Source organism: Coregonus lavaretus (genome assembly GCF_964263955.1).
Source record: "Coregonus lavaretus genome assembly, chromosome: 12".
Lineage (NCBI taxonomy): Eukaryota > Metazoa > Chordata > Actinopteri > Salmoniformes > Salmonidae > Coregonus > Coregonus lavaretus.
The window spans coordinates 14012786-14039489 of NC_139999.1; the positions used below are offsets into that span (position 1 = coordinate 14012786).

At 43.4% G+C, this 26704-nt stretch overlaps 1 pseudogene across 1 annotated transcript in view; it reads right to left on the minus strand.

The window, feature by feature from the left end:
• Positions 1-26704, minus strand: part of LOC311138334 (1-phosphatidylinositol 4,5-bisphosphate phosphodiesterase eta-2-like) — a 35038-nt pseudogene that overhangs the window by 6718 nt on the left and 1616 nt on the right. The window contains exons 2-6 of the transcript in view: positions 11781-11927; positions 8443-8706; positions 6408-6518; positions 2434-2473; positions 2169-2289 (exon numbers count right to left, since the gene is read on the minus strand). The product of the transcript in view is annotated as a 1-phosphatidylinositol 4,5-bisphosphate phosphodiesterase eta-2-like (transcript). The remainder of the gene's footprint in view (positions 1-2168; positions 2290-2433; positions 2474-6407; positions 6519-8442; positions 8707-11780; positions 11928-26704) is intronic.

The window sequence follows — 26704 nt, forward strand, 5'->3', positions numbered from 1 at the left end:
TGCAGCGCCATTGAGGACTTTCACAATTTTTAAGTAGTCAACTGGGAGGGACTTCCTATGGGTTAAAGCAGGATCACATAATTCCATCCAGGTCATCAGGAGGGATCAGCCAATGAATTATGTATGGGAAAAAAAAGAAAATGTATGCACTCACTAACTGTAAGTCGCTCTGGATAAGAGCGTCTGCTAAATGACTAAAATGTAAAATGTAAATGTAATTGTACTTTTAAGCAAACATTCCACAACTGCAGGTGGCAGTAAATCGCAGACCTTGGCTTTATACAGTGAGGGAAAAAAGTATTTGATCCCCTGATGATTTTGTACGTTTGCCCACTGACAAAGAAATTATCAGTCTATAATTTTAATGGTAGCTTTATTTGAAAAGTGAGAGACAGAATAACAACAAAAAAATCCAGAAAAAGGCATGTCAAAAATGTTATAAATTGATTTGCATTTTATTGAGGGAAATAAGTATTTGACCCCCTCTCAATCAGAAAGATTTCTGGCTCCCAGGTGTCTTTTATACAGGTAACGAGCTGAGATTAGGAGCACACTCTTAAAGGGAGTGCTCCTAATCTCAGTTTGTTACCTGTATAAAAGACACCTGTCCACAGAAGCAATCAATCAATCAGATTCCAAACTCTCCACCATGGCCAAGACCAAAGAGCTCTCTAAGGATGTCAGGGACAAGATTGTAGACCTACACAAGGCTGGAATGGGCTACAAGACCATCGCCAAGCAGCTTGGTGAGAAGGTGACAACAGTTGGTGCGATTATTCGCAAATGGAAGAAAGACAAAAGAACTGTCAATCTCCCTCGGCCTGGGGCCATGCAAGATCTCACCTCGTGGAGTTGCAATGATCATGAGAACGGTGAGGAATCAGCCCAGAACTACATGGGAGGATCTTGTCAATGATCTCAAGGCAGCTGGGATCATAGTCATGAAGAAAACAATTGGTAACACACTATGCCGTGAAGGACTGAAATCCTGCAGCGCCCGCTAGGTCCCCCTGCTCAAGAAAGCACATATACAGGGCCGTCTGAAGTTTGCCAATGAACATCTGAATGATTCAGAGGAAAACTGGGTGAAAGTGTTGTGGTCAGATGAGACCAAAATCGAGCTCTTTGGCATCAACTCAACTCACCGTGTTTGGAGGCGGAGGAATGCTGCCTATGACCCCAAGAACACCATCCCCACCGTCAAACATGGAGGTGGAAACATTATGCTTTGGGGGTGTTTTTCTGCTAAGGGGACAGGACAACTTCACCGCATCAAAGGGACGATGGATGGGGCCATGTACCGTCAAATCTTGGGTGAGAACCTCCTTCCCTCAGCCAGGGCATTGAAAATGGGTCGTGGATGGGTATTCCAGCATGACAATGACCCAAAACACACGGCCAAGGCAACAAAGGAGTGGCTCAAGAAGAAGCACATTAAGGTCCTGGAGTGGCCTAGCCAGTCTCCAGACCTTAATCCCCATAGAAAATCTGTGGAGGGAGCTGAAGGTTCGAGTTGCCAAACGTCAGCCTTGAAACCTTAATGACTTGGAGAAGATCTGCAAAGAGTAGTGGAACAAAATCCCTCCTGAGATGTGTGCAAACCTGGTGGCCAACTACAAGAAACGTCTGACCTCTGTGATTGCCAACAAGGGTTTTGCCACCAAGTACTAAGTCATGTTTTGCAGAGGGGTCAAATACTTATTTCCCTCATTAAAATGCAAATCAATTTATAACAATTTTGACATGCATTTTTCTGGATGTTTTTGTTGTTATTCTGTCTCTCAATGTTCAAATAAACCTACCATTAAAATTATAGACTGATCATGTCTTTGTCAGTGGGCAAATGTACAATATCATCAGGGGATCAAATACTTTTTTCCCTCACTGTACCTGTTCAAACGACACACTCCAGGTGGCAGTATGCACCCATTCAGTTTGTTTACCAACTCATAGAAGTAGTAGAAGAAATGGACTACTTCAAAATGTAGATGGCCTCAATGGCACTCCCTGTACTCTCACAGACTGCAGAATGAGACGGATACAATGTTGCATCCTCTAACTATCTCCATGGGCACAACATATTGGAAAATACAGTGAGTTGCCCATGAACGGTTTGCTATTGCTATCTATACCTGGGCAGGATATGGTGACAAAATGAAGGTACTTACTGATTCCTTGTAAAGGCATATTTGTTAATGGTTTCAATGACGTCTTTGAAGAGGATCTTGGATGTCAGGGTGTAGCCATGATGAATAGTAGGTTCCCCGTCTGGTCCATCCCAGCAGTCCACTGAGAGACACAGAGAAAGAGTGAGTTAGTGATCAAGTGAGTGATCGAGTGAGTGATGACGGTGGTAAGTACTGATAGGAGAACAGCACTGCAATGTTTTGGGTAGGGAGGCAGTTAAAGGGTCAGGATAGTGTCTAAGCTCACCTTCCACACAGCGACAGCCAGCCTGGAGCACGAAACAAAACTGTGTTTGACATGAGGAGTTAAGATAGACAGAAGACAGGTAATGCAATGGAACCCACTGCAAACAAAGTGCCTCAGCATGGATTACTGGAGCATAGTGCTGAACACATACATTTTTACAACCACAGCCATCTGTTCTGTTCAGCGGTGGCCATATGCCCTGGTCTTCCTCTAGCATGCTCCTCCTGTACAGCAACCAACCTGCGCTCTCTCAAGTTATGGCTAGGAAACCCTGACACACGACAACACATCCATCATACTGGCTCCAAGCTAGGATTGGAGATCAAGTTGTCAGGCCATGATCTTTGACCCATAAAACCCATTTGGAAGAGTCTTGTCACAGTAAAACCCTGTTGCTGACTTTTACAGTAGCCTAGGGCAGCGGTTCCCAACCTGTGTTCCGGCGGGGGTATCAGTCATTTTTAGTTGTTATTGTATTTTATAATATTTTAAATAATGCTTTTCTTTAAAATATAATATTACAGTTGGGAGTATAAATGGTATCATAAGCAATTTTGCATTACTTTTCAAATGCAAATTGTTTATAATAATAATAATAATAATAATAATAATAATAATATGCCTTCAATCTGTTAGATTCACTGTGAAAACTGACTCTAAATTTACCAGCCAGGATATTTTATGTAAAGAAATTAGGTGACTCTAAAATGGTGGTTCTCAAGAGTTATGACAGTGATTTGGTGGGGAACCGCTGGTGGTTAAGCCCTCTTCTCTTTCAGACAGAACTATGGGATAGCTATAAATGACACGGTACATTGTGTGACAAACCATGGAAGGAAACCTGAAATGCAAGCTCTTCCAAACTAGTTTATAATTGATGCTTGGTTTTGTTTTATATATGTTTATCCACATGATAAATATAATGACCTTCTGTAAAACTACTGTATTGTAAAATATGACAATTTCTTGTTATTGTATTTTAAGATGTAATGAGAAACATGAGAAACATTGAGATACAAGAATAATAAGTTGACTACGTACTCACTCAAACCGTTAGACACGGACACGAATGATCTGCTTGGCGTGTTGACACACTGGTGGTTTGTTGTAACCGAGTATTGGTGCTAAACCGTGTTATTGGAGGCTGGCATGCTAGTTGGCTTTGGCGTCATAGGATTCGGTGTACCAAGTTAGCTAGCTGAATAAACTAAGTTAGAGTCTATTCCTAGAAACATTGAACTGCTGTAGTTTACAACAATTATAATTTCTAAAGTGGAAGTTGGGAGAGTTATATTTGAGTGTTTCAGTGAAACGTAAGTGAAGGAGGCCCCCCTCTCTCGCTTTCCCAGATGTTTAGTTCATTTCATTCAGATCTCCTTTACATTATTGTAGCCTTTCTCTGTAGCCTGTCAACTATGTGTCTGTCTATCCCTGTTCTCTCCTCTCTGCACAGGCCATACAAACGCTTCACACCACGTGGCTGTTGCCACTCTAATCTGGTGGTCCCTGCGCGCACGACCCACGTGGAGTTCCAGGTCTCTGGCAGCCTCTGGAACTGCCGTTCTGCGGCCAACAAGGCAGAGTTCATCTCAGCCTATGCTACCCTCCAGTCCCTCGACTTCTTGGCGCTGACGGAAACATGGAATACCACAGAAAACACTGCTACTCCTACTGCTCTTTCCTCGTCTAACCATGTGTTCTAGCATACCCCGAGAGCATCTGGTCAGCGCGGCGGTGGCACAGGAATCCTCATCTCTCCCAAGTGGACATTCTCTATTTTTCCCCTGACCCATCTGTCTATCTCCTCATTGAATTCCATGCTGTCACAGTCACTAGCCCATTCAAGCTTAACATCCTTGTCATTTATCGCCCTCCAGGTTACCTTGAAGAGTTCATCAATGAGCTTGACGCCTTGATAAGTTCCTTTCCTGAGGATGGCTCACCCCTCACAGTTCTGGGTGACTTTAACATCCCTACGTCTGCCTTTGACTCATTTCTCTCTGCCTCCTTCTTTCCACTCCTTTCCTCTTTTGACCTCACCCTCTCACCGTCTCCCCCTACTCACAAGGCAGGCAATACGCTTGACCTCATCTTTACTAGATGCTGTTCTTCTACTAATCTCACTGCAACTCCCCTCCATGTCTCCGACCACTACTTTGTATCCTTTTCTCTCGCTCTCCTCCAACACTACTCACTCTGCCCCTACTCAGATGGTAATGTGCCGTCGCAACCTTCGCTCTCTCTCTCCCACTACTCTCTCCTCTTCCATCCTATCATCTCTTCCCTCTGCTAAATCCTTCTCCCTCCGGTCTCCTGATTCTGCCTCCTCAACCCTCCTCTCCTCCCTTTCTGCATCTTTTGACTCTCTATGTCCCCTATCCTCCCGGCCGGCTCGGTCCTCCCCTCCTGCTCCGTGGCTTGACGACTCATTGCGAGCTCACAGAAGAGGGCGCCGGGCAGCCGAGCGGAAATGGAGGAAAACTAAACTCCCTGCGGACCTGTCATCTTTTCACTCCCTCCTCTCTACATTCTCTTCCTCTGTTTCCGCTGCTAAAGCCACTTTCTACCACTCTAAATGTTAAGCCTCTGCCTCTAACCCTAGGAAGCTCTTTGCCACCTTCTCCTCCCTGCTGAATCCTCCTCCTCCTCCCCCTCCCTCCTCCCTCTCTGTGGATGACATCCGATCCTCATTTATTAAGTCAAATGACACCGCTGGTCCTGCTCACACTGCCCTACCCTATGCTTTGACTTCTTTCTCCCCTCTCTCTCCAGATGAAATCTTGCGACTTGTGACGGCCGGCCGCCCAACAACCTGCCCGCTTGACCCTATCCCCTACTCTCTTCTCCAGACCATTTCCGGAGACCTTCTCCCTTACCTCACCTCGCTCATCAACTCATCCTTGACCGCTGGCCATGTCCCTTCCGTCTTCAAGAGAGCGAGAGTTGCACCCCTCCTCAAAAAACCTACACTCGATCCCTCCGATGTCAACAACTACAGACCAGAATCCCTTCTTTCTTTTCTCTCCAAAATTCTTGAGTGTGGCGTCTCTAGCCAACTCTCCTGCTATCTCTCTCAGAATTACCTTCTTGATCCAAACCAGTCAGGTTTCAAGACTGGTCATTCAACTGAGACTGCTCTTCTCTGTGTCACGGAGGCTCTCCGCACTTCTAAAGCTAACTCTCTCTCCTCTGCTCTTATCCTTCTAGACCTATCCGCTGCCTTTGATACTGTGAACCATCAGATCCTCCTCTCCACCCTCTCCGAGTTGGGCATCTCCGGCGCTGCTCACTCTTGGATTGCGTCCTACCTGACAGGTTGGCTGGGCTCCCTGCCTGTGCCATTAAACCCCTACAACTTATCCAGAACGTTGCAGCCCATCTGGTGTTCGACCTTCCCAAGTTCTCTCATGTCACCCCGCTCCTCCGCACACTCCACTGGCTTCCAGTTGAGGTTCGCATCTACTACAAGACCATGGTGCTTGCCTACGGAGCTGTGAGGGGAATGGCACCTCCTTACCTTCAGGCTCTGATCCTACACCCAAACGAGGGCACTACGTTCATCCACCTCTGGCCTGCTAGCTCCCCTACCTCTACAGAAGCACAGTTCCCGCTCAGCCCAGTAAAAGCTATTTGCTGCTCTGGCACCCCAATGGTGGAACAAGCTCCCCCACGACGCCAGGACAGCGGAGTCACTGACCACCTTCTGGAGACACTTGAAACCCTACCTCTTTAAAGAATACCTGGAATAGTATATAGTCATCCTTCTACCCCCCCCCCCCCCCCCTCCCCACCCTCCCCATAAAAAAAGAAGAAAAAAAGTGGTTGTCCCACTTGCTATCATAAGTTGAATGCACCAATTTGTAAGTTGCTCTGGATAAGAGTGTCTGCTAAATGGTGTAAATGTAAATGTAAGAACATGAAAATGTTCTCGTGAGTTCAACTCCAGATCTTGGATCATCTGAATATGATCTTACTTTAAACATCTCTCTGACTTTCTGCCTGGGCAGGTTCACGTTGAGTTTGTGGAGCAGCTGAAGAACCTCTCCATTACCGTCCCCGTTTTGGTCTGCCTCTGAGAAGGTCTGCTGTAACCATATGGAATAAGAGTTAAGGATGAGACACGGAGACCAGTGACCAATTACATAAAGACATTACTTTTAGTGTGTACAGTGAGGGAAAAAAAGTATTTGATCCCCTGCTGATTTTGTGCGTTTGCCCACTGACAAAGAAATGATCAGTCTATCATTTTAATGGTAGGTGTATTTGAACAGTGAGAGACAGAATAACATCAAAAAAATCCAGAAAAACGCATGTCGAAAATGTTATATATTGATTTGCATTTTAATGAGGGAAATAAGTATTTGACCCCCTCTCAATCAGAAAGATTTCTGGATCCCAGGTGTCTTTTATACAGGTAACGAGCTGAGATTAGGAGCACACTCTTAAAGGGAGTGCTCCTAATCTCAGCTTGTTAGCTGTATAAAAGACACCTGTCCACAGAAGCAATCAATCAATCAGATTCCAAACTCTCCACCATGGCCAAGACCAAAGAGCTCTCCAAGGATGTCAGGGACAAGATTGTAGACCTACACAAGGCTGGAATGGGCTACAAGTCCATCGCCAAGCAGCTTGGTGAGAAGGTGACAACAGTTGGTGACAACAATTATTCGCAAATGGAAGAAACACAAAAGAACTGTCAATCTCCCGGCCTGGGGCTCCATGCAAGATCTCACCTCGTGGAGTTGCAATGATCATGAGAATGGTGAGGAATCAGCCCAGAACTACACGGGAGGATCTTGTCAATTATCTCAAGGCAGCGGGACCATAGTCACCAAGAAAACAATGTGTAGCACACTTCGCCGTGAAGGACTGAAATCCTGCAGCGCCCGCTCAAGGTCAAGAAAGCACATATACAGGCCCGTCTGAAGTTTGCCAATGAACATCTGAATTATTCAGAGGAGAACTGGGTGAAAGTGTTGTGGTCAGATGAGACCAAAATCGAGCTCTTTGGCATCAACTCAACTCGCCGTGTTTGGAGGAGGAGGAATGCTGCCTATAACCCCAAGAACACCATCCCCACCGTCAAACATGGAGGTGGAAACATTATGCTTTGGGGGTGTTTTTCTGCTAAGGGGACAGGACAACTTCACCGCATCAAAGGGACGATGGACGGGGCCATGTACCGTCAAATCTTGGGTGAGAACCTCCTTCCCTCAGCCAGGGCATTGAAAATGGGTCGTGGATGGGTATTCCAGCATGACAATGACCCAAAACACACGGCCAAGGCAACAAAGGAGTGGCTCAAGAAGAAGCACATTAAGGTCCTGGAGTGGCATAGCCAGTCTCCAGACCTTAATGCCATAGAAAATCTGTGGAGGGAGCTGAAGGTTCGAGTTGCCAAACGTCGGCCTCAAAACCTTAATGACTTGGAGAAGATCTGCAAAGAGGAGTGGGACAAAATCCCTCCTGAGATGTGTGCAAACCTGGTGGCCAACTACAAGAAACGTCTGACCTCTGTGATTGCCAACAAGGGTTTTGCCACCAAGTACTAAGTCATGTTTTGCAGAGGGGTCAAATACTTATTTCCCTCATTAAAATGTAAATCAATTTATAACATATTTGACATGCGTTTTTCTGGATTTTTTTGTTGTTATTCTGTCTCTCACTGTTCAAATAAACCTACCATTAAAATTATAGACTGATCATGTCTTTGTCAGTGGGCAAACGTACAAAATCAGCAGGGGATCAAATACTTTTCCCCCTCACTGTATCAAAATGCATCCTATGTGACATGACATCCCTGGAATTACATGTGTTGCTACTCATGATTTTACACAAACGTTAGAAATGATCCTATCCTAATCTAATCAAATACCCACAGGCTGATGATATTCAGGTCCTATTCTATTAGTCAAATGGGTGTATTATATGCTCTTTTAGGCGGGTCTATAGTCTATATTCACCAATCGGTCATGAGGCCACAGGTGCCCTATGAGTGACATGCTCCACAGTGACAGAGTAAAGGATATTGGTCCCTTTTGCGTTGTCTCTTCGCCAGACTGTCCTCGTCACTGATGCCAGCCTTGACGTATTTCAGGCCAGTAATCCAGGTGTGGGCCTCATCTCCGTTAGCGGAGACCAGGTCAAGAGACTCCATGTGGTCGCCATGGTAAATACTGAAACAGCAGTTGGGGTCAAAGCGGCTGTCGGCAAAGCGCTGGAAGATCTCAGACCTCTTCCTGTCACACACCTCATGGATGGAGTCAATGGTTACTTGGGAGTGGGGAGAAACAACATTAAAATGAATGGGAATTAAATCCAGGTCGTTATTGTAAAATAGAATGTGTTCTCAATGACTTAGCTGGTTAAATAAAGGTAAATAAAAAATAAAAAAATTATCCAGCAGTAAATTAGCTGTAAAACCTACAGTGGGGGAAAAAAAGTATTTAGTCAGCCACCAATTGTGCAAGTTCTCCCACTTAAAAAGATGAGAGAGGCCTGTAATTTTCATCATAGGTACACGTCAACTATGACAGACAAATTGAGAATTCTTTTTCCAGAAATTCACATTGTAGGATTTTTTATGAATTTATTTGCAAATTATGGTGGAAAATAAGTATTTGGTCACCTACAAACAAGCAAGATTTCTGGCTCTCACAGACCTGTAACTTCTTCTTTAAGAGGCTCCTCTGTCCTCCACTCGTTACCTGTATTAATGGCACCTGTTTGAACTTGTTATCAGTATAAAAGACACCTGTCCACAACCTCAAACAGTCACACTCCAAACTCCACTATGGCCAAGACCAAAGAGCTGTCAAAGGACACCAAAAACTAAATTGTAGACCTGCACCAGGCTGGGAAGACTGAATCTGCAATAGGTAAGCAGCTTGGTTTGAAGAAATCAACTGTGGGAGCAATTATTAGGAAATGGAAGACATACAAGACCACTGATAATCTCCCTCGATCTGGGGCTCCACGCAAGATCTTACCCCGTGGGGGCAAAATGATCACAAGAACGGTGAGCAAAAATCCCAGAACCACACGGGGGGACCTAGTGAATGACCTGCAGAGAGCTGGGACCAAAGTAACAAAGCCTACCATCAGTAACACACTACGCCGCCAGGGACTCAAATCCTGCAGTGCCAGACGTGTCCCCCTGCTTAAGCCAGTACATGTCCAGGCCTGTCTGAAGTTTGCTAGAGTGCATTTGGATGATCCAGAAGAGGATTGGGAGAATGTCATATGGTCAGATGAAACCAAAATATAACTTTTTGGTAAAAACTCAACTCGTCGTGTTTGGAGGACAAAGAATGCTGAGTTGCATCCAAAGAACACCATACCTACTGTGAAGCATGGGGGTGGAAACATCATGCTTTGGGGCTGTTTTTCTGCAAAGGGACCAGGACAACTGATCCGTGTAAAGGAAAGAATGAATGGGGCCATGTATCGTGAGATTTTGAGTGAAAACCTCCTTCCATCAGCAAGGGCATTGAAGATGAAACGTGGCTGGGTCTTTCAGCATGACAATGATCCCAAACACACCGCCCGGGCAACAAAGGAGTGGCTTCGTAAGAAGCATTTCAAGGTCCTGGAGTGGCCTAGCCAGTCTCCAGATCTCAACCCCATAGAAAATCTTTGGAGGGAGTTGAAAGTCTGTGTTGCCCAGCGACAGCCCCAAAACATCACTGCTCTAGAGGAGATCTGCATGGAGGAATGGGCCAAAATACCAGCAACAGTGTGTGAAAACCTTGTGAAGACTTACAGAAAACGTTTGACCTGTGTCATTGCCAACAAAGGGTATATAACAAAGTATTGAGAAACTTTTGTTATTGACCAAATACTTATTTTCCACCATAATTTGCAAATAAATTCATTAAAAATCCTACAATGTGATTTTCTGGATTTTTTTCCTCATTTTGTCTGTCATAGTTGACGTGTACCTATGATGAAAATGACAGGCCTCTCTCATCTTTTTAAGTGGGAGAACTTGCACAATTGGTGGCTGACTAAATACTTTTTTCCCCCACTGTATTTCATCAACCCGGACTCAGGGATAGATGTAACATAGTAAACAAAAATCTGGGACACTCAAATTACATTTGGTATGGTACGTATTAATTTGTGGATGTCCTTCATCCATTTCGTATGATATGTTATGAATTACAAATCATAGGATATGCTACAAATTTCAATTCGTACAATATGTTACGAATTTGCAATAGGTATGATATATTGCGAATTCCAATTTGTTGTGCTAACGTTAGCTAGGTGGCTAACACTAACATTAACTAGGTGGCTAACGTTAGCGAGGCTAGGGGTTAGGGTCAGGGGTTAAGGTTAGGGTTAAGGTTAAGGTCAGGATTTAGGTTAAACGGTTAAGGTTAGGGTTCGGGAAAGGGTTGCAAAGTAGCTAAAAAGTAGTAAGTAGTTGCATAGTTGCTAATTATCTAAAATGCTAAAGTTGTCAGTGATGAGATTCGAACACGCAACCCGTAATATACGCATACCCATCCACCCCAACCAACACACCCTCCTTTAATTTCTGCCTTAACTAACCTTCTGTCTTATGTAACCATACCATATGTAACATATCATACTAGTCTAGTCTATATGAGTAATTAGGTGCTACGAAACCCCTACCTGTCCCAGACCTGCTGTTTTCAACTCTAAATGATCGGCTATGAAAAGCCAACTGAGAGACCTGAGCCCTAGGACCATACGTCGGGACTACCGGCCGTGGTGACTCCTTGCTGTCCCCAGTCCGCCTGGCCTTGCTGCTATTCCAGTTTAAACTGTTCTGCCTGCGGTTATGGAACCCCTACCTGTCCCAGACCTGCTGTTTTAAACTCTAATGATCGGCTATGAAAAGCCAACTGAGATTTATTCCTGATTATTATTTGACCATGCTTGTCACTTATGAACATTTTTGAACATCTTGGCATGGTTCTGTTATAATCTCCACCCGGCACAGCCAGAAGAGGACTGGCCACCCCTCATAGCCTGGTTCCTCTCTAGGTTTCTTCCTAGGTTTTGCCTTTCTAGGGAGTTTTTCCTAGCCACCGTGCTTCTACACCTGCATTACTAGCTGTTTGGGGTTTTAGGCTGGGTTTCTGTACAGCACTTCGAGATATTAGCTGATGTAAGAAGGGCTATATAAAATAAAATTGATTGATTGATTGATTGATTGGTAGCTAATACACATGCAGTATTGTCATTTGCACATTGTGTTCGAATATCAAATGGAATAGGACTGGTAAACAGTTGAATGTAGACAAAGTGGAAATACAAGAGTATTCCTCAAAGTACTAGTCTGAAACCCTATCTGAAACATTCCTTGTGTGTCTCACTTTTAGCCTTATCGTGCTTCCTGGAGGGCCTCCAGCAGATGCAGGACTTGTGTTCATCCAGGTAGAAGAACCTGGCTAGACCCTTTTTCTTCCCTTTCAGTTTGGTCATCTGGGTGCCAGTCTGCATGGTGCACATTCACATCTCCACTGCAGACACGCCACAGAGAGGGAGGAGCACACACAGGGTTAACATCAGATGGCCTTTGTGCTCATACATTACAGAGCTTTCTGTCCCTGTACTGTACTTGTGTGCCCTAAAAGAATAGCATTTCGGCCCACCCTTACAAAAAAAACACATCGCATTTTCACGTGAAATAGCTGTTTTCACATGTTGAGCTTAAATTTCACGTGAAACCATATTTTCACATGTATTCAATTTAGAGTTCACATGTTAACCCCACCCTTTCACATGTGAAAATAAAAACTTGTTTTCACCTTATGTGAATAGTAGTTTCACGTGAAAAACTTTATCATGTGAAATTGCATTTTCACATGTTACAAACAATCACATGTAAAAATCACATTTGCAGTTTCACATGTAAGAAAACTCTACATGTGAAAATCTCACTTTCACATGTGGAATTGCAAGTTCCCATGTGAAAAACAATCAAGTTCACATGTGGTGGTGAAATAATGTTATTGTAGCGGGTGATGTTGGACGGAGTCAGACGCAGGAGAGTAAATAACGGAATAAACGGTTTAATCAATAAACAGAGGTACGCAGCAATGCGTAATGCACACCAGTGCGGACAAACGGCGCACTGGGGAAAATAAGGCACACGGGTGAAATAACCCAGAAATACACAATGTAATCGAGCTCCACCAAGCTATCATCTCCTCTACAATAAACAATCACACACAAAGACCAGGGGGCAGAGGGAACACTTATACAGGTACTGATGAGGGGATATGAACCAGGTGTGTGTAATAAACAAGACAAAACAAATGGAATGAAGATATGAGGAGCGGCAGTGGCTAGAATGCCGGTGACGACGAACGCCAAAGCCTGCCCGAACAAGGAGAGGAGGCAGCTTTGGAGGAAGTCGTGACAGTTATTCTCCTCACATGTGAAAAGGTGGTGGAATTGCAAATTCTGTAACGCCATTCAGTAAAAAGGTAACTTAAACGCCATTCTGTAAAAAGGTAACTTAGACTACCTGAGTATAATAATTGAAGTGTGTTAAAAATATATAATTTCTGAGCCATCCATTCGGAGTGTTACTGCTGCAGGCACTATCTTCTTCATGCGTTGGTCAGTGACTGTTGGAAGAAGCCCAGTGAAAAGAATAGAGAAGCTAGCGCTGTCTCCTTATTGATCCTGTTTAACATACACTACATTACCAAAAGTATGTGGACACCTGTTCGTCAAACATCTGATTCCAAAATCATGGGCATTAATATGGAGTTGGTCCCCCCTTTGCTGCTATAACCAGGGGTGCACATAACTGGTACGCAGGTACGCAAGCGCGACAAAAATCAGGAATGCGTAATGCCACTTGTGTTACTACGCGCCTTTGCGTACTTGACCGATCTTCTCATCTAACTTTACACATGACATGTTGCTTGTCAACTACTGTCAGGGATGTCCAAAAAGCAACAGACATTAAGCAGGTTCTTTGGCGTTTCGCCACCTACAAAGAAACGCCAACTGGAGCCAGAGCAGAAGAAAATACTTTTTTCGGAAAAGTGGCTCCAAGATGTGCAGTGGCTTGAAGCTAACGATGAGCGCACTGAAATGTGGTGCAATATTTGCCGCTCAAATCCACATCTAGCAGACAAAACAGGTGCATTTTATAAAGGCTCAAAGAATGTCAAACATCCTCTATTTGACAAACATGAAAAGAGCAAGGAGCACACGAATGTGGCGCAAGCCATTGCTAAAAGCTAGCCGAGAAGAAATGTCCAGTCGCCCACTTGCCAGATGGCGAGACAAGCTGAATGAAGAACAGCGGCAAGCTCTGTTTAATATTTTTCTCCTCGCCTTCCATAAAGATAAACACGCACGTCCCATGTCTTCCTATTCTGAGGATGTTCCTTTACTGAAGCGGCTAGGAGTAAATGTCGGAGGTGCATATCATTCACGTGAAGGGTGCACACGGATCATGCAGAGCATCGCTCACACCATCAGCGGAGAGTTACGAGCAAAGTTGCAGTCTGCTGAATTTTGGGGGCTGCTTTTTGATGGATCTGAGGACATCACAAAAACTGAGCAGGAAATCGTTTACATTGTGTCTGTGTCCAGCAACGGAGAGTTTACTTCGGACTTTATTGGACTGATTGAATTGGGTGCTGACCGAACCGCGCAGGCCATAACAGACGGACTTGTGAGACTTTTCCAGGACACAGGCTTGGATGACTGGACAACAAAGTTGGTCGCTGTGTGCACATACGGGGCTGCTGTCAACGTAGGTATCTACAACGGCGTTGTGCCAAAACTCCGGCAACTTGCTGCGGTTGGAGACTCCCTTGTGCACATTCTGTGCACCGCACACACACTGGAGAATTGCGCGAAATCAGCTGATCGCAATGTTCCTTACTGTGAGACATTTAATCGCTCTGTGGTAAAGCTGCTGCTGTTTAATTTACAAAAGCAAAAAAAACTGCTGCACTGAATAAGCTATGTGAAGAAAATGGGATCTCCTTTGTGAAACTGGGTAAGTTTCATAATATCTGATGGTCTGCATGGAGGCATGAAACACTGTTAAAAATATCAAGACTATTGCCAGCCATTAAAATGCAACTGGTTACGAGTGATAACAGTGACTTGCAGCATATCTGCACAGAGCGTTTTCAGTGCTTTCTGTCAAACATGCTTGACATTTGCAACATTTTGAAGACCACATCCATTAGGTTTCAGAAGGAAAAGCTGACCATTGGAGAATGTAAGGATGAACTCATGGTGGCCATTGGACAGTTCACACTTCTGCTTGATGGTGAAAGCCACAGGGCACACACTGTTTCCAATGCTGATGCTGACAGAGACAAGACACACATACTCAGGGGGTTAATTGAAGAGTTTGAAATCAGATATGACTCCCTCAAGTCATGTGATCATTTCTCTGTATTTGATCCTTCAACATGGCCTCAGGAAATGCAAGACCTCCACAGTTTTGGAAACACAACAGTTTGCATCATTCTCAAGAAATATGAGGCCACCTTGCATCTTGACAAAGATACCACTGTGACAGAATGGATGCGCTTAAAGCAGGCAGGAAAACGCCTGGGAGCCTCTTCTGTGTATGACTTGGTCCAAATAGTAAATACAAGTAACCCAGATGCTTACTCCAACATCAACAAGGTGGTTAAGCTGTCTCTTACACTGCCTTTAAGCAGTGCAGCTTGTGAGAGGGGATTCTCACATCTCAACATAATAAAAACCAAGTACAGATCTCGTCTGTCACATGCTCGTCTCTCAGCCCTGATGCACATTCACCTGTCAAAGCAGACCACAGAGACATTTGACCCAAAGCCTGCTGTTGACCTGTGGATGGAGACAGCTAATTGGAGGCTCAACCAAGGACAGGGAGGTGCATCTGCAGCATCTTCATCATCTACCATGCAGGAAGCTGAAGCAGAGGACAGTGGGGGCGACACTGAGGAGGACAGTGGGGGCGACACTGAAGAGGACAGTGGGGGCGACACTGAGGAGGACAGTGGGGGCGACACCGAGGAGGACAGTGGGGGCGACACCGAGGAGGACAGTGGGGGCGACACCGAGGAGGACAGTGGGGGCGACACCGAGGAGGACAGTGGGGGCGACACCGAGGAGGACAGTGGGGGCGACACCGAGGAGGACAGTGGGGGCGACACCGAGGAGGACAGTGGGGGCGACACTGAGGAGGACAGTGGGGGCGACACTGAGGAGGACAGTGGGGGCGACACCGAGGAGGACAGTGGGGGCGACACCGAGGAGGACAGTGGGGGCGACACTGAGGAGGACAGTGGGGGCGACACTGAGGAGGACAGTGGGGGCGACACTGAGGAGGACAGTGGGGGCGACACTGAGGAGGACAATGGGGGCGACACTGAGGAGGACAGTGAGGAAGACTGCACTTATTAAGACCATGCTACATATGGGGTGAGTACCAGACACCATCTGCTGGAACTCACCTGAGTAACTCACTGAAAAAGTTATGTGCACCCCTGTCTATAATAAGTATATAGGTTATAGGTTGAGAGCTTTTGTGAAAGAGCACAGTTAGAAAGATATGGCATATAGAAGCAAACCGGATGGACATCATGAAAATGATCGGAGAGGTTGAGGGTAGAGGAAGTTCAGGAGTAAAAACAAAAAAATAGAATTATTGTAAAATTGACTGTGTCCATAAAATGTATATAGTATGTATAAGCTGGAAGTAGAGGCCTAAGTGTTGTTGTTCACTAGTTTACTCCAATTAGGGAAGGGGTGGTGGGGTTGGAAAGTAATAAAGGGAAATATATATTTTTAAAGGATATGTATATATGTATGTATATGTATGTATGTGTATATGTATGTATATGTATATATAATTTATATATGTATATATATATTTGCGAGAAAAAAAAACATATGGGGAATTGGAAGTGATGCAGACAATTACATTGAATGAAGTTAACATCTATCTGCAATATTAAAGCTGATCTACCCCCCCCCAAAAAAATAATAAAAATAAACTATAACAAAATATATATATAAAAAAAGTCCCCGCAGCAATGTTCCAACATCTAGTGGAAATCCTTCCCAGAAGAGTGGAGGCTGTTATAGCCAGGGGTGCACATAACTTTTTCAGTGAGTTACTCAGGTGAGTTCCAGCAGATGGTGTCTGGTACTCACCCCATATGTAGCGTGGTCTTAATAAGTGCAGTCTTCCTCACTGTCCTCCTCAGTGTCGCCCCCACTGTCCTCCTCAGTGTCGCCCCCACTGTCCTCCTCAGTGTCGCCCCCACTGTCCTCCTCAGTGTCGCCCCCACTGTCCTCCTCAGTGTCGCCCCCACTGTCCTCCTCAGTGTCGCCCCCACTGTCCTCCTCAGTGTCGCCCTACTGTCCTCCTCAGTGTCGCCCCCACTGTCCTCCTTAGTGTCGCACCCACTGTCCTCCTCAGTGTCGCCCCCACTGTCCTCCTCAGTGTCGCCCCCACTGTCCTCCTCAGTGTCGCCCCCACTGTCCTCTGCTTCAGCTTCCTGCATGGTAGATGATGAAGATGCTGCAGATGCACCTCCCTGTCCTTGGTTGAGCCTCCAATTAGCTGTCTCCATCCACAGGTCAACAGCAGGCTTTGGGTCAAATGTCTCTGTGGTCTGCTTTGACAGGTGAATGTGCATCAGGGCTGAGAGACGAGCATGTGACAGACGAGATCTGTACTTGGTTTTTATTATGTTGAGATGTGAGAATCCCCTCTCACAAGCTGCACTGCTTAAAGGCAGTGTAAGAGACAGCTTAACCACCTTGTTGATGTTGGAGTAAGCATCTGGGTTACTTGTATTTACTATTTGGACCAAGTCATACACAGAAGAGGCTCCCAGGCGTTTTCCTGCCTGCTTTAAGCGCATCCATTCTGTCACAGTGGTATCTTTGTCAAGTTGCAAGGTGGCCTCATATTTCTTGAGAATGATGCAAACTGTTGTGTTTCCAAAACTGTGGAGGTCTTGCATTTCCTGAGGCCATGTTGAAGGATCAAATACAGAGAAATGATCACATGACTTGAGGGAGTCATATCTGATTTCAAACTCTTCAATTAACCCCCTGAGTATGTGTGTCTTGTCTCTGTCAGCATCAGCATTGGAAACAGTGTGTGCCCTGTGGCTTTCACCATCAAGCAGAAGTGTGAACTGTCCAATGGCCACCATGAGTTCATCCTTACATTCTCCAATGGTCAGCTTTTCCTTCTGAAACCTAATTGATGTGGTCTTCAAAATGTTGCAAATGTCAAGCATGTTTGACAGAAAGCACTGAAAACGCTCTGTGCAGATATGCTGCAAGTCACTGTTATCACTCGTAACCAGTTGCATTTTAATGGCTGGCAAGTCTTGATATTTTTAACAGTGTTTCATGCCTCCATGCAGACCATCAGATATTATGAAACTTACCCAGTTTCACAAAGGAGATCCCATTTTCTTCACATAGCTTATTCGGTGCAGCAGTTTTTTTTGCTTTTGTAAATTAAACAGCAGCAGCTTTACCACAGAGCGATTAAATATCTCACAGTAAGGAACATTGCGATCAGCTGATTTCGCGCAATTCTCCAGTGTGTGTGCGGTGCACAGAATGTGCACAAGGGAGTCTCCAACCGCAGCAAGTTGCCGGAGTTTTGGCACAACGCCGTTGTAGATACCTACGTTGACAGCAGCCCTGTCTGTGCACACAGCGACCAACTTTGTTGTCCAGTCATCCAAGCCTGTGTCCTGGAAAAGTCTCACAAGTCCGTCTGTTATGGCCTGCGCGGTTCGGTCAGCACCCAATTCAATCAGTCCAATAAAGTCCGAAGTAAACTCTCCGTTGCTGGACACAGACACAATGTAAACGATTTCCTGCTCAGTTTTTGTGATGTCCATAGATCCATCAAAAAGCAGCCCCCAAAATTCAGCAGACTGCAACTTTGCTCGTAACTCTCCGCTGATGGTGTGAGCGATGCTCTGCATGATCCGTGTGCACCCTTCACGTGAATGATATGCACCTCCGACATTTACTCCTAGCCGCTTCAGTAAAGGAACATCCTCAGAATAGGAAGACATGGGACGTGCGTGTTTATCTTTATGGAAGGCGAGGAGAAAAATATTAAACAGAGCTTGCCGCTGTTCTTCATTCAGCTTGTCTCGCCATCTGGCAAGTGGGCGACTGGACATTTCTTCTCGGCTAGCTTTTAGCAATGGCTTGCGCCACATTCGTGTGCTCCTTGCTCTTTTCATGTTTGTCAAATAAAGGATGTTTGACATTCTTTGAGCCTTTATAAAATGCACCTGTTTTGTCTGCTAGATGTGGATTTGAGCGGCAAATATTGCACCACATTTCAGTGCGCTCATCGTTAGCTTCAAGCCACTGCACATCTTGGAGCCACTTTTCCGAACAAAAGTATTTTCTTCTGCTCTGGCTCCAGTTGGCGTTTCTTTGTAGGTGGCGAAACGCCAAAGAACCTGCTTAATGTCTGTTGCTTTTTGGACATCCCTGACAGTAGTTGACAAGCAACATGTCATGTGTAAAGTTAGATGAGAAGATCGGTCAAGTACGCAAAGGCGCGTAGTAACACAAGTGGCATTACGCATTCCTGATTTTTGTCGCGCTTGCGTACCTGCGTACCAGTTATGTGCACCCCTGATTATAGACACAGTATGCTTTACATTAGTTATCTTGTTGTTATTAGTTGTTGTTAGTTGTTATTAGTCCCATCCTTCAGCTCCATTCAACACCTCCCATCTATCTCTTAACACCATCCACATTGGATTTCTATTTGCCATATATTTTTGAACTGTACTGTGATGTTTCACAAAAGTTCTGAACCCTTCTATTCTCATTGTTTCTACAGATTAAATTGAAAATAAACATTTTTGCTAAAAGTATTATTATATTATTGATCGATTGACTATGACTTTTCAGATCACCCAGTAGTGTTATCTGCAGGGTTAGCTCCAGGTAAATATTGCAATACTTCAGCCATTCCTGGACCTGTGACCAAAAACAAGCTACAAATGGACAGTACCAAAACAAATGATCTAATGATTCTGTCTCTTCGCAGCAAAATCTGCAGAGCTGGGTAGATTGTATCCCCCATATAAATAACATTCTATTGGTAGCAATAATTTTGTATAATAATTTAAATTGAAAAATTTGAAGTTTTAAATCTGGCGTCGTTTTGAGTATCAGTTCATAAACATTATGCCATGGAATCGGTACGTCAAAAATATCTTCCCAACTGTTTTGCCATCTGCAGTTGAAGTCGGAAGTTTACATACACTTAGGTTAGAGTCATTAAAACTTGTTTTTCAAGCACTCCACAATTTTTTTGTTAACTATAGTTTTGGCAAGTCGGTTAGGACATCTACTTTGTGCATGACACAAGTAATTGGGTCAGAAGTTTACATACACTAAGTTGACTGTGCCTTTAAACAGCTTGGAAAATTCCAGAAAACGATGTCATGCCTTTAGAAGCTTCTGATAGGCTAATTGACATAATTTGAGTCAATTGGAGGTGTACCTGTGGATGTATTTCAAGGCCTACCTTCAAATTCAGTGCCTCTTTGCTTGACATCATGGGAAAATCAAAAGAAATCAGCCAAGACCTCAGAAAACAAATTGTAGACCTCCACAAGTCTGGTTCATCCTTGGGAGCAATTTCCAAATGCCTGAAGGTACCACTTTCATCTGTACAAACAATAGTACGCAAGTATAAACACCATGGGAACACGCAGCCGTCATACTGCTCAGGAAGGAGACGCGTACTTTGGTGCGAAAAGTGCAAATCAATCCCAGAACAACAGCAAAGGACCTTGTGAAGATGCTGGAGGAAACAGGTACAAAAGTATCTATATCCACAGTAAAACAAGTCCTATATCGACATAACCTGAAAGGCCGCTCAACAAGGAAGAAGCAACTGCTCCAAAACCGCCATAAAAAAGCCAGACTACGGTTTGCAACTGCACATGGGGACAAAGATCATACTTTTTGGAGAAATGTCCTCTGGTCTGATGAAACAAAAATAGAACTGTTTGGCCATAATGACCATCGTTATGTTTGGAGGAAAAAGGGGGTTGCTTGCAAGCCAAAGAACAGCATCCCAACCGTGAAGCACGGGGTGGCAGCATCATGCTGTGGGGGTGCTTTGCTGCAGGAGGGACTGGTGCACATCACAAAATAGATGGCGTCATGAGGAAGGAAGATTATGTGGATATATTGAAGCAACATCTCAAGACATCAGTCAAGAAGTTAAAGCTTGGTCGCAAATGGGTCTTCCAAATGGACAATGACCCCAAGCATACTTCCAAAGTTGTGGCAAAATAGCTTAAGGACAACAAAGTCAAGGTATTGGAGTGGCCATCACAAAGCCCTGCCCTCAATCATATAGAAAATGTGTGGACAGAACTGAAAAAGCGTGTGCGAGCAAGGAGGCCTACAAACCTGACTCAGTTACACCAGCTCTGTCAGGAGGAATGGGTCAAAATTCACCCAACTTATTGTGGGAAGCTTGTGGAAGGCTACCCGAAACGTTTGACCCAAGTTAAACAATTTAAAGGCAATGCTACCAAATACTAATTGAGTGTATGTAAACTTCTGACCCACTTGGAATGTGATGAAATAAATACAATCTGAAATAAATCATTCTCTCTACTATTATTCTGACATTTCACGTTCTTAAAATAAAGTGGTGATCCTAACTGACCTAAAATAGGGAATTTTTACTAGGATTAAATGTCAGGAATTGTGAAAAACTGAGTTTAAATGTATTTGGCTAAGATGTATGTAAACTTCCGACTTCAACTGTACCTTTCCATTGTAGCAAGATCTTATCTATTTTTGCTAACTTTCTATTAAAATGTATTGGAGTGAGATCATTTATTTCATTTGAGATATGTATTCTGAGTATATCCACATCACCATCAGACCATTTTATTGGTAAACTACATGGTAATGTAAAATTAAATTTTTTTAGTGATCCAATTCGTGATATAGTACATTTATCATAATTTGGTTGTAATCCAGAGAGGTTAGAAAATGTATCTAGATCCTCTATGAGGCTGTGGAGGGATTCAAGTTGTGGATTTAAAAGAAAGCATGAATCATCAGTGTACAATGACACCTTTGTTTTTAATCCCTTGATATTATTGTTGGATCTGATTTTAATAGCTAACATTTCGATGGCCATAATAAATCGATATGCCGATAGTGGACAACCTTGTTTTACTCCTTGACAGTTTAAAACTTTCTGAGAAATAGCCATTATTTACTATTTTACACCTAGTGTTACTATACATGATTTAAACCCATTTTATAAGAGATTCTCCAAAATTGAAATGCTCCAGGCATTTATATATAAACTCCAGTCGTACTTTATCAAAATCCTTTTCAAAGTCTGCTATGAATAGCAGGCCTGGTTTCCCAGATTTTTCATAGTGTTCTATTGTTTCCAGTACGTGCCTTATATTATCTCCAATGTATCGCCCATGTAAAAAACCTGTCTGATTAGAATGAATAATGTCCGACAATACCTTTTTAATTCTATGCGCTATACATTTTGCTAGAATTTTTGCATCACAACACTGAAGTGTAAGGGGCCTCCAATTTTTTTAATGGACTGGATCTTTATATTTCCCACTTGTATCCTGTTTCAGTAATAATGAAATCAGACCTTCTTCTTGAGTGTCTGATAATCTACCATTTACATAGGAGTGGTTAAAACATGCTAATAATGGTCCTCTGAGTATATCATAAAAGGTTTGGTATACCTCGACTGGAGTTTTCCTGGACTTAAAGTCTTTAAATGCATCCAGAAGTTCATCCTCTGTAATTTCACCTTCACATGAGTCTTTCCGTATGGCTGTTAATTTTACATTATCAATAGAAAAAAAATCCCTAAAATTAGCTTCAGTTAGAGGAGATGGAGGCGACTGAAACGAAAACACATGCTTAAATTACTTTGCTTCCTCCTTCAAAATATAATTTTGTGAATCATGGGTGACTCCATAATTTGTAACCAGTTTCAGTAAATTATTTTTGGTAGCATTTCTATGTTGAAGATAAAAAAATAATTTGGTGCATTTTTCCCCATATTCCATCCAGTTTTTTAAAATGTTTATAATATATTACACTTGATCTTTCTTGAATAAGTTTCTCCATTTCTTTTTGTTTTTCCTCTAATTTATTCTGAGCCTCTATGTTACAGTTTTTATTGCTATCTATCTGTTCTGTTAGACCTTCTATTTTCCTTGAAGATTGGGTACAGAACTTTGCACCGTTCTGCAATCTCCCTCGGGAACGGATCATTCATGCCTATTTTCGTGCCAGCAAGTCTTTTACCTAGGCTTTTAACCATTACGTTATCCTTAAAGAAATCAAATTTGGCAACGATTGGACGCTCATATCTCTGTCCTCTTTGTCCGAAACAGTGTACACATTCGAGTTGGATTTTATCGACAGCATCGAGTGGGATTTGAAGCATTGTAAGAAAGAAGTCCTTCACAAATTTTTCGGTAATCTCTCCTTTTTCTTGGATACCCATAAGTACTAGATTTTCTCTCATCGATCTAGTCTGTATGTCTAGTAAGGCTTCTCTCAGAAAGTTGTTCTCCTTTTTAAGTTCCTTAAACTCCGTTTCTATCTTAGTGACTGTACCTTTTAACTTTTTTGTATCTTTATCCATTATCACAGCTTTTTCGTCACTAATTTCAAGACTCGCCTTCAACTCCTTTACATCCTTACTGGCCAACTTTAGTATGCCCAGTTTGTCATTTATCGACTTCAACAGATCACTTTCCACACTTACCAGTCCCAGTGGTGAAAAGCATAAATCATCTGTATCCGTCGAGGAGTCGCGTTTTCTCTTGGAGATTGATTCTCCTCGTTTATCCTACGTAATGTTTGAGTGTTGCTTGTTGTTGTAATATTTGTCGATACATTTCTCTAGCCTTATGATTTGTTTTGTGTTATTATCCAGATTGAATGTTATTATCCACGAGTATATGAAGTGCTAATATTTAGTCTAACTTACTGAATATTACGTTTTTATCTTGAGGTGAATCGCACCGCTGTGTGTTCAATACGCCATCTTGTCACGTAGCTGCGGGGACTTTCTTTAATTCAGCCACAAGAGCATTAGTGAGGTCGGGCACTGATGTTGGCCGATTAGGCCTGGCTCGCAGTTAGCGTTCCAATTCATCCCAAAGGTGTTCGATGGGGTTGAGGTCAGGGCTCTGTGCAGGCCAGTCAAGTTCTTCCACACCGGTCTCGACAAACCATTTCTGTATGGACCTCGCTTTGTGCACAGGGGCATTGTCATACTGAAACAGGAAAGGGCCTTCCCCAAAGTTGGAAGCACAGAATCATCTAGAATGTCATTGTATGCTGTAGGGTTAAGATTTCCCTTCACTGGAACTAAGGGGCCTAGCACGAACTATGAAAAACTTTACAGTTGGCACTATGCATTCGGGCAGGTAACGTTCTCCTGGCATCCGCCAAACCCAGATTCGTCCGTCGGACTGCCAGATGGTGAAGCGTGATTCATCACTCCACTGCTCCAGAGTCCAATGGCGGTGAGCTTTACACCACTCCAGCCGACGTTCGGCATTACGCATGGTGATCTTAGGCTTGTGTGGTGCTGCTCGGCCATGGAAACCCATTTCATGAAGCTCCCAACGAACAGTTGTTGTGCTGACGTTGCTTCCAGAGGCAGTTTGGAATTTAGTAGTGAGTGTTGCAACCGAGGACAGATTATTTTTATGCGCTTCAGCACTTGGCGGTCCCGTTCTGTGAGCTTGTGTGGCCTACCACTTCGCGGCTGAGCCGTTGTTGCTCCTAGACGTTTCCACTTTACTATAACAGCACTTCCAGTTGACCGAGACAGCTCTAGCAGGGCAGAAATTTGACAAACTGACTGGAAAGGTGGCATCCTATGACGATGCCACGTTGAAAGTCACTGAGCTCTTCATTAAGGCCATTCTATTGCTAATGTTTGTCTATGGAGATTGCATGGCTGTGTGCTCGATGTTATACACCTGTCAGAAACGAATTTGAAGAGGTGTCCACATACTTTTGTATATATAGTGTATTAAATTAGCGCTGTCAGAGTTAATCACTTAATTCAAGTTAACTTTTTGTAATTTTAGTGCAAATTTTTTTTTATCGCATCGTCTGAAAGCGTTCAAAATGCACTGAAAACATCCAACATAAGTTAAAGCTCAATTTGAGCAAATTATGTTTTTTCACATATGCTTTTCACTTGATTTTTGTATGTGTTTTTTTTGTAAGGGCATATACAGATGTATGATCTTAATTTGATCAACCTGTTGCAAAGGAACTTGCAGGAAATGTCAAACTTGTAGTGTATTTAAAGTTTTAAAAGGCTTTAAAGGCAATTTCCACTTTGAAAATCTTATGCTCCTACATTGACTAATTGATTTTGTCTACTGTAATTGATTGTGTCTACTTCCATTAGGACCTCCTGTCACGTGGGCTTTGACATGCTTGTATAGTATGTATGTTTGTATTGTAATGTTGAGCATGACAGTAAGAGCAGGTAACCTTCCTCAGCGATCTGGTGTAGAGAGAGACACGTACTGCCCGCTAGTCTGTATCACTCAGTCTAATCTCCAAGGATTGTCTGGAGTCCATATAACCATCATCTATGCATGTTACCTGCATTTTCACTCTATTATGATGGGAACCCCCAGATTGTTGGTGGCAATTGAAAGTGTTATAATATACAGTGCCTTGACTTTTTCCACATTATGTTGTGTTACAGCCTGAATTTAAAATGGATTAAATTGAGTTTTTTTTGTCATTGACATGCACACAATACCACATAATGTCAAAGTGGAATTATGTTTTTAGAAATGTTTACAAATTAATAAAAAATGAAAAGCTGAAAAGTCTCGACTCAATAAGTATTCAATCCCTTTGTTATGGCAAGCCTAAATAAGTTCAGGAGTAAAAAGCTGCTTAACAAGTCCCGCAGGTAGCCTGATGGGTAGGAGCGTTGGGCCAGTAACCGAAAGGTTCTGCCTCTGAGCAAGGCAGTTAACCCACTGTTCCCCGGCCGCCGATGATGTGGATGTCGATTAAGGCAGCCCCCTGCACCTCTCTGTTTCAGATGGGTTGGATTAAATGCGGAAGACACAATTCAGTTGAATGCATTCAGTTGTACAACTGACTAGGTATCCCCTTTCCCATAATAAATTGCATGGACTCACTCTGCAATAATAGTGTGTCACGACTTCCGCCGAAGTTGGAGCTGTTTGAAAATCTATGGCAAGACCTGAAAATGGTTGTCTAGCAATGATCAACAAACTATTTGACAGAGCTCGAAGATTTCTGAAAATAATAATGGGCAAATGTTGCACAATCCAGGTGTGGAAAGCTCTTAGTGACTTACCCAGAAGCCAGCTGTAATCGCTGCCAAAGGTAATTATAACATGTATTGACTCAGGGGGTTGAATACTTATCCAATCAAGATACAGTCTATTAGTGTTTTATTTTTCATATACAGTGGGGGAAAAAAGTATTTAGTCAGCCACCAATTGCGCAAGTTCTCCCACTTAAAAAGATGAGAGAGGCCTGTAATTTTCATCATAGGTACACGTCAACTATGACATACAAATTGAGAAGAAAAAAATCCAGAAAATCACATTGTAGGATTTTTTATGAATTTATTTGCAAATTATGGTGGAAAATAAGTATTTGGTCACTTACAAACAAGCAAGATTTCTGGCTCTCACAGACCTGTAACTTCTTATTTAAGAGGCTCCTCTGTCCTCCACTCGTTACCTGTATTAATGGCAGCTGTTTGAACTTGTTTTCAGTATAAAAGACACCTGTCCACAACCTCAAACAGTCACACTCCAAACTCCACTATGGCCAAGACCAAAGAGCTGTCAAAGGACACCAGAAACAAAATTGTAGACCTGCACCAGGCTGGGAAGACTGAATCTGCAATAGGTAAGCAGCTTGGTTTGAAGAAATCAACTGTGGGATCAATTATTAGGAAATGGAAGACATACAAGACCCCTGATAATCTCCCTCGATCTGGGGCTCCACGCAAGATCTCACCCCGTGGGGTCAAAATGATCACAAGAACGGTGAGCAAAAATCCCAGAACCACACGGGGGGACCTAGTGAATGACCTGCAGAGAGCTGGGACCAAAGTAACAAAGCCTACCATCAGTAACACACTACGCCGCCAGGGACTCAAATCCTGCAGTGCAGACGTGTCTCCCTGCTTAAGCCAGTACATGTCCAGGCCCGT